General features: G+C 43.9%; 1 protein-coding gene across 11 annotated transcripts in view; it reads right to left on the minus strand.

Moving 5' to 3' along the window:
* Window positions 1–18,844, minus strand: part of LOC122398466 (phosphatase and actin regulator 4) — a 267,861-nt gene that overhangs the window by 221,427 nt on the left and 27,590 nt on the right. The window lies entirely within an intron of this gene.

Genomic DNA, 18,844 nt, shown 5'->3' on the forward strand with positions numbered 1-18,844 from the left:
CCACGTGGCGTAGTCGAAGGAAACGAAGAACAATCCTGAGAACACGTTTGTATAAAAAAACAGCAACTCGAACGCGTTTGTACGCACGAACGTGGACGCGTACGCGTTGATTCAACATTGAATCGCTGGGAATCAGGCATTCGTGACAGCGGTGTCATCCGTTGTCATCCCGGTGTCATCGTGTACGCGCGTACCATCGGTGACATCGTTTCCACGAACTTTCGAAATCGTTCGTCGCTTGTCGAACCGTGATTTTATGGTTGTTGCCTCGGACCGATGCAAAAGTAACGGATCTGCGCGCGATTCGGTCGGCCGTGGAGCCGTTATTTCGCCTCGCGTGGCTGTCTGCGTTTTTCAAATTCCGATCGCGAGAGGGAAAAATCGCGGTAAGAGGATTAACCGGGACAATGCTCGTCGCGTTCCTCGTACCCCGTTCCACGCTACTCTTTCTTCGTGTCGCTGCAAAATATCTGATCGATCGTACTGGATCCCCCAACGGGAGCGCAAATAAACTTTCGACGATCGTTTCGAAAATCAAACAAAATTCAACTACAATGCCTCGACAGCGTACAAATGTCCGGAGAATTAAAATCGTCAGATTTATAGACGTTGACCCGTGCTCCTCGGTTTTCAAGTTACGAACAGTTTTAAAAAAATTCCTGTTCACTGCAACTTGGCGCAGAACAAAATTAATCGTCGATTTCGGTTCCCTGGCACCGATGGCGCGTTTGCTCCATCGATTCCGAACTCGCAACAATTCATGGCGGGCAGACACTTAACCGAGCGAAACTTCGAAATCGGTGCAATAAGACATTTTATTGCATTGCTGATATTACCTATTCTCTCTGCAGAAGACGCGCATAAAATCCTCATAATGATTCATGAGCCAGACACTCGGGGAACGCAGTAAACCAGAAACCCTACTCGCTAGAGCCATCAGGCCCGTTAGTCTCGAAATTCCAAAGCACGTATTTTAGGACTCGGGATACACGAGTACGATCGTTATCGCCAAGGATAGAAGGAGGATCCAGTCGGTCGAAATTGATTTCAGCGACGAAACGCTATCCTTATAATAACCACGCGATTATGAAAAGTTTGTACAGCCTTCTATTTATTATGTTTACTGTATTAAAGAGCTGTAAATATATTTTTATTTCTAAAATTCCTGCGAGCTCGGTACGATCTATTCTTTTTTAAATTGTCAAATAAAAAATGAACACGCTCGAAGCTGGTTGAAAAGTTTTGACGCGTCCTATCAATGGTTAACACGTACAAAGCAAACGCGTCCTCGATAATGTTCGTCGAGCGACGCATAGTCGTTCGCATTCGTTGCGGAAAATTGCAACGGATGCATCCTGCGTATCACGAGGGAGGAAGAACCGGTGTATCGACAGAATTCCCCATAGAAACGCAGGACCGGAGAGGCAACGTCCCGGTCGCAGCTCCTGGGAGATTTCGCCACGCCGACGATCGATCCGTTCTGCGAGGGAGTTAACCGAATCCCGCTCGAATAACATGCTCGAAACTGTCGTTCTCAACTTCGAGAATGCACTGTCGCTACAATGATCGCCTTCGTGGTGTTTACGTTACCGAGGCAAAGACGGGACACCGCACAGTCGATGTTCTGTTCGGAATTACATCGGTTTCGCGGCTGTTGTAACGCGTCGAGTTTCCAGCAGTTTCTGAAAACGGATTAAGAGGAATCGTTCTCCGCGCTGTTTGTTTCTCGAATTTCGTTGTTTATTTATTGCACAAGGAGAGGATCGTAGAGGAAAATATAAAAGAATTTTTGGTAGGAAAGGACGTGAGAAATAGTTGGAACAGGTAGCTAATAAAAAGAAGTTTAGCACTGCAGAAGCAGAGATGAGACTCGCCAGGGTGAGTCTGCCAAGAAGTATGAAGATGGAGAGAGGAGGCGAAGGGAAGAAAATACAAATAATGGCGAGAAGGTGAAGACATATTGGAAAGAAGGGGAAAACGTTTAAGCTCTATTGGGAGAGATCAGAAAACGTGGGGACACTTGACTTTGCAGAAGGGATGGAGAAAGTCTCTTTCTACTATCGTTATGCACGTTTAGGTTTTTGTTAAACAGAATTATAATTAATCTTTAATCTCTTCTTACAATATGGGGCTCTATTCGTGTAATATAAATCTTTTCAAATGGAAGGAAAGAGGGAGGAGATACCTTCTTAAAAAATAATTCCATGAATAATTTTGAACTTTTAGATACATAATTCTTTGAACTTCTTTTGATGAAAAGAGTCGTGGGCGTGGAAGTGGAAAGAAAACGAAGAAGGGCGGGGACACCGAAGGGTAGAAGAGTTATTAGTAGGAGGATACAAGGGACAGTAATACAGAGTGTTCGGCCACCTCCTGGGAAAAATTTTAATGGGAGATTCTAGAGTCCAAGATTCACGCATTCGTTCTAAACGTATTTGCAAGGAATTGGTTAACTTGTTTTCGTAGATGCAACTCGAAGATGTCTCTAGTCTATAATAAGGTAGAATAGAGTATTCTAGGATTCCTGGAAATCAGCCTACGAACTAACGAAATAGCCCACGGTCATTCTCGAGGTCATTACGCGTACGACCGTCCAAGAATGCTCGATAGCGATCTCAGGGTCCGGCGTCTCGACGGATTTATACGTTTCAAATAGACGCGCGGGCCATCTGTTTGTCGAAATATCTTATACGACCAACGATCGAACGCTACAAACGTTCTTCAAATAACACCGTACGCGCCATTCATCTTCGGATACCAGAGACCGCGGTTGTACGCGTAGCACGCATCAAAACCCAACGTGAGAGCTCGCGTCTAGAGAAATTCCGTCAGTTTCCACTTAATAACACCTCGATGCCGCGTCTTCGTCCGAGCTGGAATTTTCAGTCTACCGCGACTAGCGATGGGACCGATCCATTCCCTACTCTATACATTCAATCAAACACTTGAAAAATTAAACGCTGCATCACGAAGCACGCAGATGGAAAACAGAAGAAACGTCGAGTGGGTCGAGCTTTTAAATTTTCTATTGCACAATTTAAAATTTTTAAGCGATTTTCGAGTAATTCGGGGTGAAAAGGCTGGGTGATCGGATCGGTGCCATCGCTGGCGAAGACGCGGCGCGTCGTAATGACTAATCAGCGAGTGGCCCGTCTCGCGAACCCGGATTCCGCAGCTTGTCCCCCCCCCCCTCCCCCCGCGAGTACGTGCACCAGCAGCTCAAGCGGACCGTGGTAAATATTTATGCCCCGCGGTCTCGCACTTTCTCGCTCTTTCGGGCCAGGATTATTTATGGGCGCCTTGAAATTCCGGAAGAGGAAGCGATCGCAGCAGAAATTCCCGACCGGGGGTGTCTTTAATCGCTGGCGAGCGAATATCTCGAGCACGTTGTCCCGCGGATCGCGTACGAATAGTTTCCCCGCCCAAGGAATACGCGAACGACGATTCGCGTTTCACGGTTGCTCGCGTCGCGGGAACTTTTCAACTTCGGTGACCCAAAAAATTCGAGGTCGAATTTGTCTCCGAATTAAATGGAACGTGCGTTATTCAGGGGAATTTCCCATTCTTGGAACGAATGGCTCGTAACGCAATAAAGATCTACGAGGGAGAAAAAGTTAAGTTTATTTTAAATTCTTTCGAAAGACGAGTGGTGTGAAGTCGCGTGAACTCGTTGAACGTCGAGTGTAACAAAAATTAGGGATCCACGGAGGCGTGAAAGTCTCGCGGGTGAAATTTCTCCGACGACGAGAGCGAGCAAGAGTAGCGATCACGCTCGAGGCGCGTTGACCTCTCGAAATACGTTAACCCGTAATTAGAGAAGCTTTATTAACGTAATGGATGCGTGGGCGGGTCGTACGTTCCTCGGTATGGTGTAACCCTCCAACCAGTGTCTTCCTTTCCGAACGACTCGTTCTTATTCAATTATCGCACGTGTACGAGTATTACGTTCACTCGTATTCGAGAAGAATGTTTAAAAACGTTGCTCGTTATTTCATTTTTCTTATCATATTTTCATTTTTGTTAACGATAAAACTGTTGACCATCGAGACAATCTAATCTGCACGTATCGAGGCGATTTATTTTAAGAGTGTACGAATTTTATCTCGAGATCTACATGCCTCGAGGCAGTCGCTATTATTCTCTTTTATTTTAGAATCTCTGTCGTGGTCCAATTTTGTAGAATATTCCTATGATCTTACGTGTTCGGATTTTATCGGTACGAGTCTGCAAAATTGAATACGAGAGTCTGAAACCAATATAAGAAAAGAACCGATGGAAAGCTGGAAAAAGGAGAGGAAATGTGGATAAAATTTGAAAGTATTAGCCGCATCCCTCCTGTCGAATTCTTCCAATATTCCATAAGATAATTAAAAATTACACGATTACTATTTGCCAAGTTTACGTAATTACTTTTGACTTTCGTGGGTGAACGCTCGCAATCGGTAACAGTTAAAAATGTCTGTGAGTTCCTTCAGTCTTCTTTAAAGTGGCCAGGTCCTTCGGCACGTCTGAGACGTCTTAAATAAATTTCCTGCAGAGGCGTATCCTATTTACGATATCGGAGGAATTCTAAACTTCATTTCGCAAGTACGACAGGAATCCCGTGGACCGTGCTGCTCGAACGGATCGAAAGATATCGAATGGCGAGGAACGGAATATTGAATTTCCCGAGGAAGCGGGAGACAATCCGAGACAGCCGTTTGATTTGCTGGCTTCTCTATTATTTTTTACTGCCTCTGCAGCAGGACGTCTCGTGCGTGAACAAACACCACCGAAAAAGCAGAATTTTTTTTAAAACAGATTTTTATTCACCGTCGTTTCCCGGTCGTCGAGATATTCGTTAAACAAGGTCGCTGGGACTTTCTCGATATGTGTTACGGCGATTTAGTAGCATAATCCCGCGTAATTGTCGCGTAATTGCGTCCGCGAAGTAGAACGAGCGGCGAAAGTCGACCATCGAAAGAAAATCTCGCGGAATCTCGTCGATAAAAACGTCTATGTAGAAACTATGAAACAATCTCGATCAAAATTTTAATAGATCGAACAACGTCTACGCGTTAAAGAAAAAGAAAATATGTAATGTTAAAAAGTTTAGCTTTTCTATTGCTAATGCGAGGATGCCAGTTTGGGGGATATTATTATACCAGGTCAATAAATATCTGTTTTACGAAAGATTTTGCTCGAGTTGATCAACGCGTTTAGAAAATCCTCGGCCCCGTGGCTTCGTAATCCAGCAATTGGGAGCAACCTCCCTGAACAATGACGATAAATAGACGAGACTCGTATTACCTGGTTGAACTCGTCGAAGACAGAAGCTACGGAGAAAAGGAACAGAAGAGGGTGGAAAGGAAACCTGGCGCAATTAGGACGCTCCTATCCGAGACGGGGAGATCTCTCGGGGGATGAGGCAGATCTTGGTTGCAAACGATCGTATGGAAGAATTCACACCGATGGCTGCGCCCCGGTTGATAATTGCGCCACGAAAAAGGGAGCAGCGAACCGATCCTGGCTAATTTCTTCCAACGATATGAAAATCCACCTCGAACGAACGAAAGAGAACCTGCTCTCTTCGTTTCCAATCTGTGTAAAACCTCGAGACTTTACTTCCTTCTCGATACGCTACTTATTTTTATTTTACTCTAGGATATTTGTAATTTCATCCTATTTATCCGAAGAGAAATTACTTCTTACTTCTTACTCGTTCGTCCACAAATTAATATTTTTTTCCAAATACGTAACTGGACTATGCAGTGTTAATATTCTTTCTTTGTTTAAATAAGGATTTCTCCTTATATTAAAATGGATGCTACGCCACGTTCGATTTTATCCGAAAGAAATTCTTGAAATTAACTGGAACGTGACCGAACCAATCCACGATATCAGAGAAACGTACTCAACGTTAAATATTTAGTACGTGCAGTACCTTTTACTCTCGGTATCAAATTAATTACTTCTTATATGTATATTGTAATTTGTATTAGTTAATTTCATGAACTAAGTACCCTTGTGTGAAACGAGAAAAGGATACTTATTACCATAGACACGGTATTATGCATTTTCTTTGAAGAAAATTCAAAGCGAGGATATCCTTGGTACCACAGCAAATAAATAATGCACCTTTGTCTTTGCCTCGTCTTCCCACCAGCCAGATAAATATTAATAAACGCTTCAAGGGGGAGAGATGAAATGTTCAACTAAAACGTAACTCTTTTTCAACGAAGTGTAAACATTTACCAATGGCTAAGAATTCTATTTAATAAAAAATTTTCAGTTTGAGAGTCGCGGAAGTTTTCCATCGTGGGCGATCGAAACTCAATAATGCACTTAATGATTCCAATTACTGGAATTACCTGGGAATTTCCACGTTTCCAGATAATTCCATTTCTTCGACCGTTTGCACAGAAGTACCGAGCGTATATGCTTAACAGAAGCTAATTGAATTTTTATGGTCTTCGGTCGTACAGTTTCCATATTTAAAAATTCTCGATCGAGCAGTCTTCCGACTTTCCATTCTCGTTTGCTCGTGAGCTTCATCCGTGGTCATAGAACTCGAGGAAAGTGAAATCACTCGATAAAATGCGATCGACGCCATAAACACCGAGGAAGCAAATTCCCGGCAGCGGATAAACGGTTCGCTGTTGAATAATCGCGCGAATTTATAGATTCTTCGTTGGTAGCCAATCTATCGAATAATCCAGGTACTCCTGGAACCTGTTCTACGAGGAATATTATTTTATCCCGCGTCCATTCGACTCAGACTTCTTAAATAGTAATTGCAACACGTTCGTCGGTTGATTGTGTCGCTCTCCACGAGCGACGGATGACGCAAACGATGACTCCTCCGCGCATGAAAAGCTTCGAGCCGACAGATCGTCGTCAAAGGATGACTAACATCATCAACGAGGCATTAATAGACAGAATCAGCCGCGACTGGCTTGTTCAAGAGGAACCGTACTTTCTGAGAAGCATTTAATGTTCGCGCGAACAACAAAAAGAAAACACTGGAAACGTACAATAAAATCCTACGGCTTCCTCCTCGACGCGAGCATCGCGGATGGCTATAAATAAATATGCAATAACCCATAACAAACGACACAACCTACGACGAGGTGTTCCTTCAAAAAAAGGAAAGATCGTCTGTGGAGAAGCTTCTCCAAGAAATTTATTTCCAAACGTGTTATTTTCATTTCAAATATCGAGTAAATAGTATGAAGCTTATAATCACTTCGTAATGTACGTTTGCGCTCCGACGTTTCGATTTCCGTATCATCTTTATTATTCATTGCCAGCGGAATAATAGACGTCGCTTTGAATAATAGACGCTGTATAGAAATATCGCGATGCAATTCGATCTCTACGTTTTCGTTTCATAGTTCAGAACGAGTAAAAATTCTAATCTCGAATCGAAAGCTGTTTACATTTCGCTTGATAATTATTTTTCCGTCGATTTCGCGTGGAAAGATGATTCGATGGATGGGTGTAAGTTTCGTTGGTGGTTTGTCGCGAAAGCAAACCGCGCCTCGTTCTGGAGCATCGATCAGAGTCGGCTCGAGTCACCCCTTTTCCAACTCTGGTCAATAGCCGACGCGTATCAGAACTAAAATTAACTCCCTTCAGCGACGACAGCCTTCTGGAACGAGGTTCGCCCCGTTCACCTGGCCGACCCACGTCCCGGAAACTCGCTCGTGAATCCCGTCGAGGCTCACAAAGAGATGGGAAGGAGCCAGGCTTACGTCCCCCCCTTGCGAGCCACGTTAACAAATGTCGCTCGAAGAGCGCGTTTCGCGCGACTCCGCTCCAACTTCGCTTTGATCGCTCGCTCGTGTCTGCTCAATTGAATTTGCCCGTGGCTGACGCGTCGAGCGAAACAGAATTTTGCTGGTAAACAATTTCGCGCGCGGCTCGCGGGAGGAAAAACCGAGAGAGAACGACAACGTTTTGTTTGAACTTCTGGTCAACCGTGGGGGCCTCCGTGTAAACTGTTTCCGCCCCGTTGCGCCCTTTCGACTGCTCCGACGCGCTATTCGACCTAATTATCGGGATTACCGCGATACGAGCTTTGACAATTAAATCTCCGAGTACGTTAATACTTTCCTGCGAACGTCTTTTCTCAATTTTTTAATTCATAATAAGTTAGTCATTTTATGATTGCTTAATCTACCGAGAGGCACAAGTTATCGATTACTGACACAGATCCACGAATCATAACGTTTGAACTTTATCAGTAAGCGCAAAAGTACGCCGATATCTAAATGAGAAATCGAATATGCTTTCAACGCTCTCGAGAACAAACACGGTTCCCTTCGCAAGCAATCCTTGAACTTAATTGCCAAACTGTGTAAAATCGGTTTACTCGGTGTATCTCGTGCGGAAACAAGAGGATGTCTAGGCCGAAGTTTCGTGAAACGTAAGCGAACGAGCGAGTCGGTGGTAGATAAAGAGAGGCGATAAGAAAGACTCGAAGCTGGTTTTAACAGAGACGAGTCGACTGTATAAAGGAAACGGGAGAACAGGAAGTGTAATTCGATCCCGGTGAATTTTCCTTCCCCACGACGTAAAAATCTCTTTTGTTCGGCTGTGTAAGATTTGGGTAAAAGATCAGACACGTCGCCGGGGACAGCTGTTTGTGACAGCTTGCTGTCGTGTGGCTCCACGTGTCCCGCGAGGGGTGCATGGAAAATTACGAACGAGATATCTTCCCTCTTCGTTCCGCGCGTAACGAGAGGCCGATGATCGATATCGAACACCGTTGGAAATAGCACCGGAGGAAGATTATTCACCCTACGGATCGCCAGACGCCCCCGCGAATATCTGCGCGTTGCGATCACCCGAAAACCAGTCCTAAATAAATTCCTACGGTCATGAATTTTGCGCCACGCTCCGACCACTTGGAATCAGTTTGAAATATTAACTCCCCGCTACGAGCAAACGGTCGATGCTGTTCCTGCCTGCGGCGTTAACATCGATCGTCTATCAAAAGACAATGAAATTCGCGGGCGAACTTTAAGCCGTAAGATAATTAGTTCTGAAACTCGTATCGCATTACTCTTGGATGTTAACCTCGATTCAAACTCTCAAAACACAAATTCTAATAAAAAATAATGTTCCATTGCTGTAATAGAAATTCAGACCACAAGTGGCTAGATCCGAGCTACTTGATTCGACTATGACCGCGAGATTGATGATATCACCCGCCTATAAACGTGTCTTCATTGATACCACAATAGAAGCTGTATATATGTTTATCGTTCCACGTACGAATTTATGCTTGCCTTCGAGAAACAGCCTTGACATTCCACGAGAAAGACGTGGCTGCGAGTTGTGGTAGACCCGCGAAGATTAATCGATTCCATGCAACACCGAACAAACTTTCGAGACCCGCGAGACGCATTCTTCGCGTTTAACTAACCCCCGAATTGCATGAATGAAACGATTAGCCTTCGCAGAACGTTTTCACCGCCTTCTAACACGCGCGTTCGCTCGTTTCTCAATAGTTCTTCTTTTACCCTTAACCTAACGTTCAATTTTAATACTTTGTATTTGAGAGGAACAAAACGAAACATATACGCTCGAAGGTACCATCGCGTTTATTTTCGTTAACGAGCACGGATCTAAACTTTAATTTTACGTTCGTCAAGATCCCAATCGCGCGACCGAAAATCCTCAAAGGAACGATAGGGCAATTCGGCTCGCTCGTAAAACTGACCGTAACAGTCTGTTTCGAGGCGAATAAACATCGCCACTAAATTTCGTGGCATAAAAATCCAAGGAAACAGCCGTCCTAAAACGAACGAGCAAATTCGCGGATAAATTGCGCCCGGGATAGTCTAAATATCGATCCGGACGAGGGAAACGGAATCTTCGATAAATATCCCAAGATGTTTGGATTCCGCGCCCGGTGCGAAAGGTCGAATCTTGCAAATGGCGACAAACGGCTGGACGTTGCCCGTAACTTTCCTCCTCGCGGCTGCTACGCGTCGACTTTTTCTCCGAATCTCACGAAATCGTAAAGTTTCGCGCGGGCGTAGAACGTTGACTCGGATCGGTCACCTGCCCTCGTATATCCTTTTCACGAGAAAATCCCCCGGGTGGCGTGCGGAGTTTCGCGATCCCGTTTCCTCCCTTCTTTCCGGTCGTTGCGACTCGGCCAGACTAAACGAAGCCCGCGGCGACGTGAAAAAGCTACGATCGCGGATCTCGCGTCTCGAATAGACGCTTTTCCTCCGCACGGTCGAGAAAAGGCCGCATTTTCCGGGGCACACAAGCTCCGCGAAATTAACCGATGAATCTTCTATGAGCCGCGTTTCTCGACGCCGAGCCCCTTCCGCGACCTACGAGAGCCATCTTTCACGCGGAACCGGAAGAAAGGAGCCAGAAGGTAGACCACCGTCCTCGATTGCGCGAATAACGCACCCGTTCGACTAGCAGAGATTGCAAGATATTTCTGCATGGAAAGAGAAAAACGATCCTTTCACCTTCTTGCATTTTCACGTAACGTATTATGGGACACTGCTTTCTAAATTAACCCTCTGCACTAATATTTTTAATCTAGCAAACCATTCGAATTTACCCTCTGAGGGAACAGAAAGATATTATTGTTTTGAAGCGAGGAAAAAAAATATGTTTCCTTGGAGTTTTCACTACCTATTAGTGTGTTTGAATTAATGGTAAGTGATCGAAGAAAACTTTTAATCGAGAACGTCGACAAATTTAATAAACGTTTTAACGAAGACGAAAGTTAGACTTTCGATTCTCACACACGGTGTTTACAAACTTCGAAATCGATCGATTCCTGCGACATAATTAATAACTCTGAGCCAATTTCCCATGAAAGTGGTATGCTCATTGTCGCCGTGAAGCCTCCGAAGTATCCAAACCGCCCGATACATCGGTGAGAAACGTTTCTGCGGAGATGCGAGTTCCTCGCGGAACAACAGTTGAATCATCGTACCCGATTAACGCATTGCGCAACCACGGTCGGTTGCGCGAGCGTTTTAATTAGTCTCCAATCACGGCGAACGAGTCGCGAGGCGATTCTCCAGACGAAAGTGTTACGGAAACGTGGAACAATGAAGCTCGTCAGGTGTTACGATGTATCGGGAAGCATCGCGGAATGAAAGTATGCACTCTGCATGAAATTTCTCGCGTCATTGTCTATCTTTGTACATGAAACGTCACGAATAAATTAGTCTACCTTGATTATATTTGTTATTATCCAAAAAATATATTATTCGTCTCTGACGGCAGTCTTCTTTAAAGAATGGAAAATTTTGTCGATAAAAAGTTTCGAGCGTCGTTCGACCGAGGGATTCGTTCGCGCGTTAATTATCTTGCTTGAGAGGCATGTAATTACGCGTACGCGGATTCATACACGGTGCAGGTCCAAGGAATTAAGTTTTCCCCTGTCCCGGCCGCCTTATCTTTCCTCTGGGGAAATTATACTCTGTCCGAGGAAGAAAGTTCTACCTCTTTCATTTCGGGGCAAGTGCTCACTTCGTGTTCCGTTTAAAGCCCTACCTTTGCAAAGTTGTTCTCCGCGGATCTTTGAATGCCTCTGCTACTTGTTTATTACGTTTCGCCGCTTGCATAGTGCCAGTGTGTTCTATTGTGCGCGCGATGAACCGAGGAATGGAAATAATTTTCGAGTTGCCCGTTATTCGATAGAAAAGTAAGCTCAAAAGTAAGAAAAATAAACGCAACGCCAAGAATTAAAATTAAAAACTACACGCGATCGTCGAGGCTCTATCGAATATTAAATATTGCAGAAAATGGTCTAAGTTTGAAACGATGTAAGTTCGTAATACGATCGCACGAGTAGCATAGCAAGCGCGGTATAAACACCGCAATATTGGTTGCCACATTCGACGAGATAATCCGATTATACTGACCAGCGTAATATCAATAAATTCTTGATTTAAATAATATCGAGTTCCAGCAGCCTATTAGAGTATCCTTCCTTCTTGTCCTCGAGAGTGGTTGACGTCAGAAGCGATTACGGACCGTGACGTTTCCTGCTCCGGCATCGAGCAACGACAATAAAATCCAGGTAGGTATAGGTATCAAGTTCAAGGACAAACGGTAGAAGACAGAAAGGGAACTTTAGGATCAATTCGGTAGATTTACGACGCCGGTAGCGGGCTAAATAGCCCACTCAAAATACACTCGTCCCTTTAAGGTACCTTTGCAAAACGAGGATGCATATTTCACTGCACGCATCCTTTGTGCTGTAATTTTGACGACCTAGTTTCTACACAGGACGCTCAAAAAGAATGTCGAGGATACTGGGAGTCTATAGAAGCTCGTACAGGGAACGCAATTTTACTACGTTACAAGAATTCCTTCTCTCGTAATGAATCACACGTCGAATGCTAAGTATTCTCCTTTGGAAAAATGTAGTTAACATTTGGAATGCGTCAAAACCTGTTATTCTTGAAGGAACATATACTCCAGATTAGATTCCGCGTGTAAAAATGAATCATTGTTATTTCCGTTAGCGCACGAACGTATGAATATATCGTTCCGTTATATAAAGTGTTTACTAACTATGAGGATCGAGTGCTGTATAATTGTTAAATATAAATGTCAAGGAAATTATAATTACTACAGTTTCCTTGAAATTATCATCCGATTTCTCTACGACCACTTTCCAACTTTGTCTGAACATTCTGATTCTTCGATAAACATATCTGGGCAACTTTCTCGAAGAAAAACGACTGGTTGATCAAGAAAGTGTGAAAAATGTATTCTAATGTCTAATCGTCCTAAAACCTAAAAACTTCTTCGGATGAGAAATTGAAAGGCTTATTATTCGTTGATAGAAAATGGAGTATACTTTGGATAATACAAAATTTGAGCAAAAATTTTTTTAATTCACGTTAGAACATTCCACTATAGCTTAACCGTTTGATTACTGGTCCCGATATCCCAATGCTATTAATTCTATGAATCAGACCTACGCCCTGCAGCGATATTAGTCTCCGGAACATTTATGAAATCGACTGCACCTTTCACCATTGACTCAACACATTTTGGAGAAAGTTCTCTGTTAGGATCATCGACAAACCATACAATCTTCCATTGAAATTAGATTTACGAGGACCCGTCGAATTTCAAATTTTACTAAATTATCAATAAATCTACTGTTAAATTTAGATTCGCGTTCGATCACTTCGCCCAAAGTTTAATAATGACTCTAGCGAACCGTAACCGTAATATTCTATTACGATCCAAGATAAGAGATTTCGTTGGAGTTACACGACTCATTAGATTCTACTCGTTTAATCTTCCCCGCATAGTACACTAATTTTATTGCCGACTTCTGTTCCAGTTTCATCGCGGTTTCCTTTCGCAATTTTACGACGATCAGCTCCAGAAACGCGGCGCGGAATTCTACCCCGAAATGCTGTTCCGCCAGTTCTTCTGATTTGTGGCATATAATCGGGAGAACCAGCGGCAGAAATGAGCATCATAGCTTGCACACACGCTGTTTTAGAAGCGCTTGGGATTCGAATTTATGGCTGGAAATGAATACATATTGCTCGATATCCTTCTCTCGACTCGTTTTCACAGATTCATTTTATTTACGTTTCCACGGAGGGTGAAACAAATTCTTTCGTGGCTCATCGTCCGAGACTCCAGTTCCACGAGTGTATACAAAACTTTGATATTCGAATTCACTTTTGGTAAAATTGCTTCGTTCACAAAAATCTCGGTTCGAGGCCTCGAAGCGCGTGCTCGTTTTGTTTACCGATTAATCCAAGTCCTATGTCTCGAGGAGGACTCTCGATGGAATAACTGAGCTACGGAAAACGTTTCGTCGATCGAAGTCCACCAAACGACGTACGGATCCCATTTAACACCGATTGCCCCGTGGTCCATGCTCGAGGACCCCGAAGGAGTATCCCAGACGTCGAATTACACCCGCCCCGTTCCCTTCCCTGGTCGAACGACCGGGAACCCTCGACTCCCAAGTTCCTACGGTGTTATCCAAGCCCGCCCAACCGGGAGCAACACACAGCAACAGCCGACAAGCTGCCGGCTCTCCGCTCAATGAATGATTTCCGCGCGCTGTTGCCACATTACGTCTGCATTCTGCACCCATTACTCCTTCTCTGGCGTCGCCATTTTATCGTTTCCTGCAGCTTACTATTAAACATTGCGCAATTATGCCTTTACCACTGACCTAACAGGCCGAGCCTCGTCGCGCCAGAGCTACGTCACCGTTTCACTGACTCCGAGGAACGTCTCGCGTTGTCCGGTTCGTTGGTCCGTGCGTGCACCCGAACGTTACGGAGAAATTCACCAAGAAAATCGCCTATTACCCCCGGGGGGGAGCTTACATTTTACAGTACCGCGCTCCTTTGTTCGTCTCTGCGAACGTTTCGAGCCTCTACGATCGTATAGAGTGGTTTGGAGCGAGCTGGTACGTACGATGTTTGACCAAACGATCGATGATTGTGTGTATTTGCAGTTTTTTAGTCACTAAATCGAATTTTCATGAGAGAAAGAGGGGGTGGTTTTACTCTGAATCGAGTGAAACATCCATCGATTCGGTCAAACTAATATCGACTGGTAGAAGACTGAATATAGATCGACGATAAACACCTCTTGGTTAGAACCGGTATGGCTATGTTTGTTTAGACTTAGAGGGAAGTAAAAGCTGGCAGTTAAATAAGCAGTCCCACGAAACGACCTAGTAACGTTGCTTACGGTACATCTATTGCTCCCATGCGTTAAAATAGTACGGAGAACGAGACAAAACATTAGTGAAACAAAAGTTGCAGTTTACTCTGAAATAATTCGATGACCACCATAAACAAAGTTTCGGAACCACGTTTCAGGATCACCCTGTAGACTGCAGCGATACAAATCCCGTCGTACGACGCCAGACTAATTACTCGCGCAGCCAAGTCGATTCTATTAGGCCAATCCATGAGTAACGAAGCAATAAAACGAGACGTATACCCACCAATTTAGTACGGACGTGTCAATATAGACCTTTTTCCAAGCTATATCGTCTCAGATACTTTATATTAGTCACGTTATATCATCTATAAGTTAAGTCAACGCTTGTATATTAATTTTAAACCCCTCGAATGATCAACAAATTTTCAGAAAGCTACACGTTTGTACGCTAGGTGTTGCTCGCCGAACGAGCGAACGTAGAATTCCATTTCCGACCGCGTCCGTTGCACAATTCTTGCGGCGCGTCGGCGACAGAGCGCCTAATGACGAATCGCGCGTATTAGGACGCCAGGAGATGATTGATCATCGACTGTGTCGAGAATGATTAACCGACAGCGTCGTAAAGGCGCGGCTCTGCCGCGAGATTCTAACGAGACGGGGCTTTCCTCGCGGGAATTCTCCCGCTCCGCGAACGAGAAAAAGGAACGCCAGTTCCGGAAAGACACTCGCCACGTGGCTTGAACAGGCTTTCCACGAAGGAAGAGCAATTTCTGCGCTGGACGAGAAACGCGATCGCGATACGCCCTCGTTCCCAGCCGACCGGAGTGGGCCAGGAGTCGTTCATAGCGCGACAGAAGTAATTGACCGATTCCTAGATACGAGGAAATAGTAAATAAATAAATTTTCTGACGCTTCTCTAAAGCAAACGTTTCATGTATCCCTCGAGAGTAATAGAGAACATAATGATTTGTCACCGCAACAGTTAACACTAAACCCATCGCGACCGGTCAAATGATTTATATTTTTTTGTAAGAAATTGGACAAAATTCTGGTTAGCTTCCGATGTAAATAGGAAATATATGTATAGCAAAGACGAAAGAAGAGAATTTATAGTTTCCACTGTCTTAGAACAGTCTAACAACGCGTATTAAAAATAGTTAAACTTTAGACGTGTGCAGTTCCAAAACTACTAGTGTTTTATTAATTATTGAACCACCGTTGGCAGCGGCAAACCTTCCCCTTTAAAATGGTTTTTTGTTTTTGTTGATCCGACTTTCCGTTTCGGAGATATCGTAATTTATGTAAATGGTAATTTTTTTAATTCGACTGTCTCTGTCTTCGTCTAGCGGAGTCGGACCTCCTTGTCGCACGTGCGTGGTGCTGACCTACCCCGCGTACGTGACTGTCGTGACCCAGTTTCGGCGTAGTATTTCCAAGAATTTACTACGCCCTATTTACTATTTTCACACAGGCCCATTCATTGATATCAATGAACGTAAACAAAGATTCGGACTCTTATATCTCCGTAACTAGCCACCGCATCGACTTGAAACTAAAATCGCTATATCTCCGGAACTAATAAAGCTATCGACTCGTACAAACGCTCATTTTAAAGGGCATTTCATCCTCTATCCTATGACTATACCAACTACTATATTTTATGCTGTCTTCTATGTTTATTTTGACATTTACTTTGACACTACATGCCGAATGAAGTTTCAGCAATTCCTATCGATTATACGACTGGTGTGAGATAAAACTGAACCATAAATTGTTTATTTAATTGAAAATGAATTTAAATACAGGATGTTTGCGTAATTACTAGCCTGCATTTTTTCTTAAATAGTTGTCTTCTATCCGATGAAAATTAAAAAATTTGTTAACATAAAAGAGAAAGATATCTTACGAATAAACATCAAAACACAACTTTCTATACATATAATGCAAAAATTAGAAATACGTTGCCTCGTAAAAGAAAAAAAGGAAGACTAGTCATTTGACCAGTCATGGTATGAATGGGTAGGTTTAGTGTTAAGTATGTAAGGAAATACGAAAGTATTGCGGACAATTTCTTAATATTTTTCTAGGTTCTGAGATCAGTCAATAGTTTTGTCGCGCTAGAAATGGATTTCTGGTGCATTGTGCGACGACCGAAACACTCGACGAGCACAATGGTCCCGATTCGCGAGACGAGTCGATCGATCGCGATCGATTATCTCGTCTAATGAATGCGCAAACACGGATATCTGAAAGGCTGGTATGTAGTTCTCGTATCTGTCGGTGGGAGTCGAGTGCCTTTCATCGTCGCTATCGAGTTTTGATACATTCTGATCCAGCCATTATCGCGGCCGATGTTTGCGCTTCGATTACATTGTGAAATCGGTTTTCGATCAATTTTGTATTACTCGAACGATGTTTTAGCCAGATGGGTTTCAATCGAACGAAGCTGGAACGGTTACAACGATACGATCGACGAGTTTCCGTGAATCTAGCGCGAGTCTACCTAACCCAACCATTTTCAAACTTAAGCTCATCCTCGACCTTTAGCGCGACAAACGTTAAACGCGAGTTTTGCAAGAGGGTTTATGCAAACTGCGCTCGGAAGACAGAGAATTTGAACAAAATTTTCGCGACTCGTCCGTACTATTAAAGTCCTGCATGTAAATTTTCCTCACGACGTACGCGCTGTTGCGTCCCATCCGCGATGCACGTGCACTAAACCGCCTAGATTTACACGTACCCGCAACAACGAACGGCAAAACACGTAGACATACGTGCCTCGAGAGCGATTCACCGTCCAGCCTGTTGGTTACTTTGAAAGTAACACGTGTTGCATGACCAAACAGTAGATGGAAAACTATCTACGAGCTAAGACGCTGAGGAGCGGTTAATAAGACTCTCGAACGAGATTCGATAAACGCAGAAATCTGAGACTGTTGGAACAGTGAATCATTTGTCGGGCCTGGTTAAGGTTCTTGGAAACAAGGGCGGCCTGTTCCCCGTGAAACCACATTTTAGGAGGCCAATACGAGCCCTGTATATAACTTAACCGCAAGCTGAATCACTCTGATCCCAAAACCGCCAGAAATTTCAACTAGCCAGAATATCTTCGGCAAAGGGCAATCGAGGCATCAATTTTATTCTTACGAACTATTCCTATAAAGGGATACTTTGAGTATTCCCGGAAAATGGTAAATTATTTTAACAAAGATCCGTGTTGATACAATTTCTCTCTGTAAACTCTGATAGAAAGTTGTCGAATGGCGTAGCCTCATCCGCAGAAAGTTCTTGCTTCGATTCGTGTACTGTATTGAACTACCCGGTAAGAAATATCCGGAGTTTCGATTTACAGTTTTATAAGAAAAGCTTGAAACTTGCATATTTAGAATTGTGTGCTCGATAAAACTTATATAACGAAATAAACACGACACGAACGTTCTCGATAAATATTTCACATAATTTGCAGTTCCCCTGGAAACGTACGATTACGACGATCACTGTCGTCGGAATGGAAGGAAGTAGCCACGGGAGAAAGTACAGTTCGTAGCTGGCAATTTGCAAAACGTTTTATGGAAAATCTCATCGTCTAGATTTACAGTAACACTGATTGTTAAATAAAGCAAGAAGCATGTTTTTTTTCTAAAAGATGCCCCAGTTCATTTAACTATCCTAAAAGAGGGATTGCGATTCGGAAGGGTTAGGGAAACGCAGTTGCGGAACATTTGGTAAAACGTACAAATTCGTCCGTCTCGTTTCGGAAGGTTAACCAACAACAGTGAAAGAAAACGAGGCTCAACGATTTATCAGAGCTCCGGGGTGTTCCTCAAAAACAAAAAGGTGGCCACGACAATGGCACAGACTTTTCGTGGGAGCGCGATAACAATGCTCCCTTCGCGCGAGCCGTTCCGTTAAAAAGGGGAAAGGGAAAACGCTAGTCCCTTATTCCTCTCTCTTTCTTTATTCCTCGCCCCCGCGGTCACCATCGTTCTCTGTCCCGCCTCCCTTTGTCCCTTCTTCGCACACCGACCGACGACCTCCCGAGATAGCGCCAACCGAAGGAAGTAAACGGAAGACGGCAAGAAAAAATAGGGAGAAAAACCACGTGTAGGTAGTCGGTGCACTGCACTCGCGGGGTTTGTTTACAAGCCGTGGAACTCGA

Source organism: Colletes gigas, unplaced genomic scaffold, assembly GCF_013123115.1.
Source record: "Colletes gigas isolate AHSC1104 unplaced genomic scaffold, ASM1312311v1 Colletes_gigas_Sc00011, whole genome shotgun sequence".
NCBI lineage: Eukaryota > Metazoa > Arthropoda > Insecta > Hymenoptera > Colletidae > Colletes > Colletes gigas.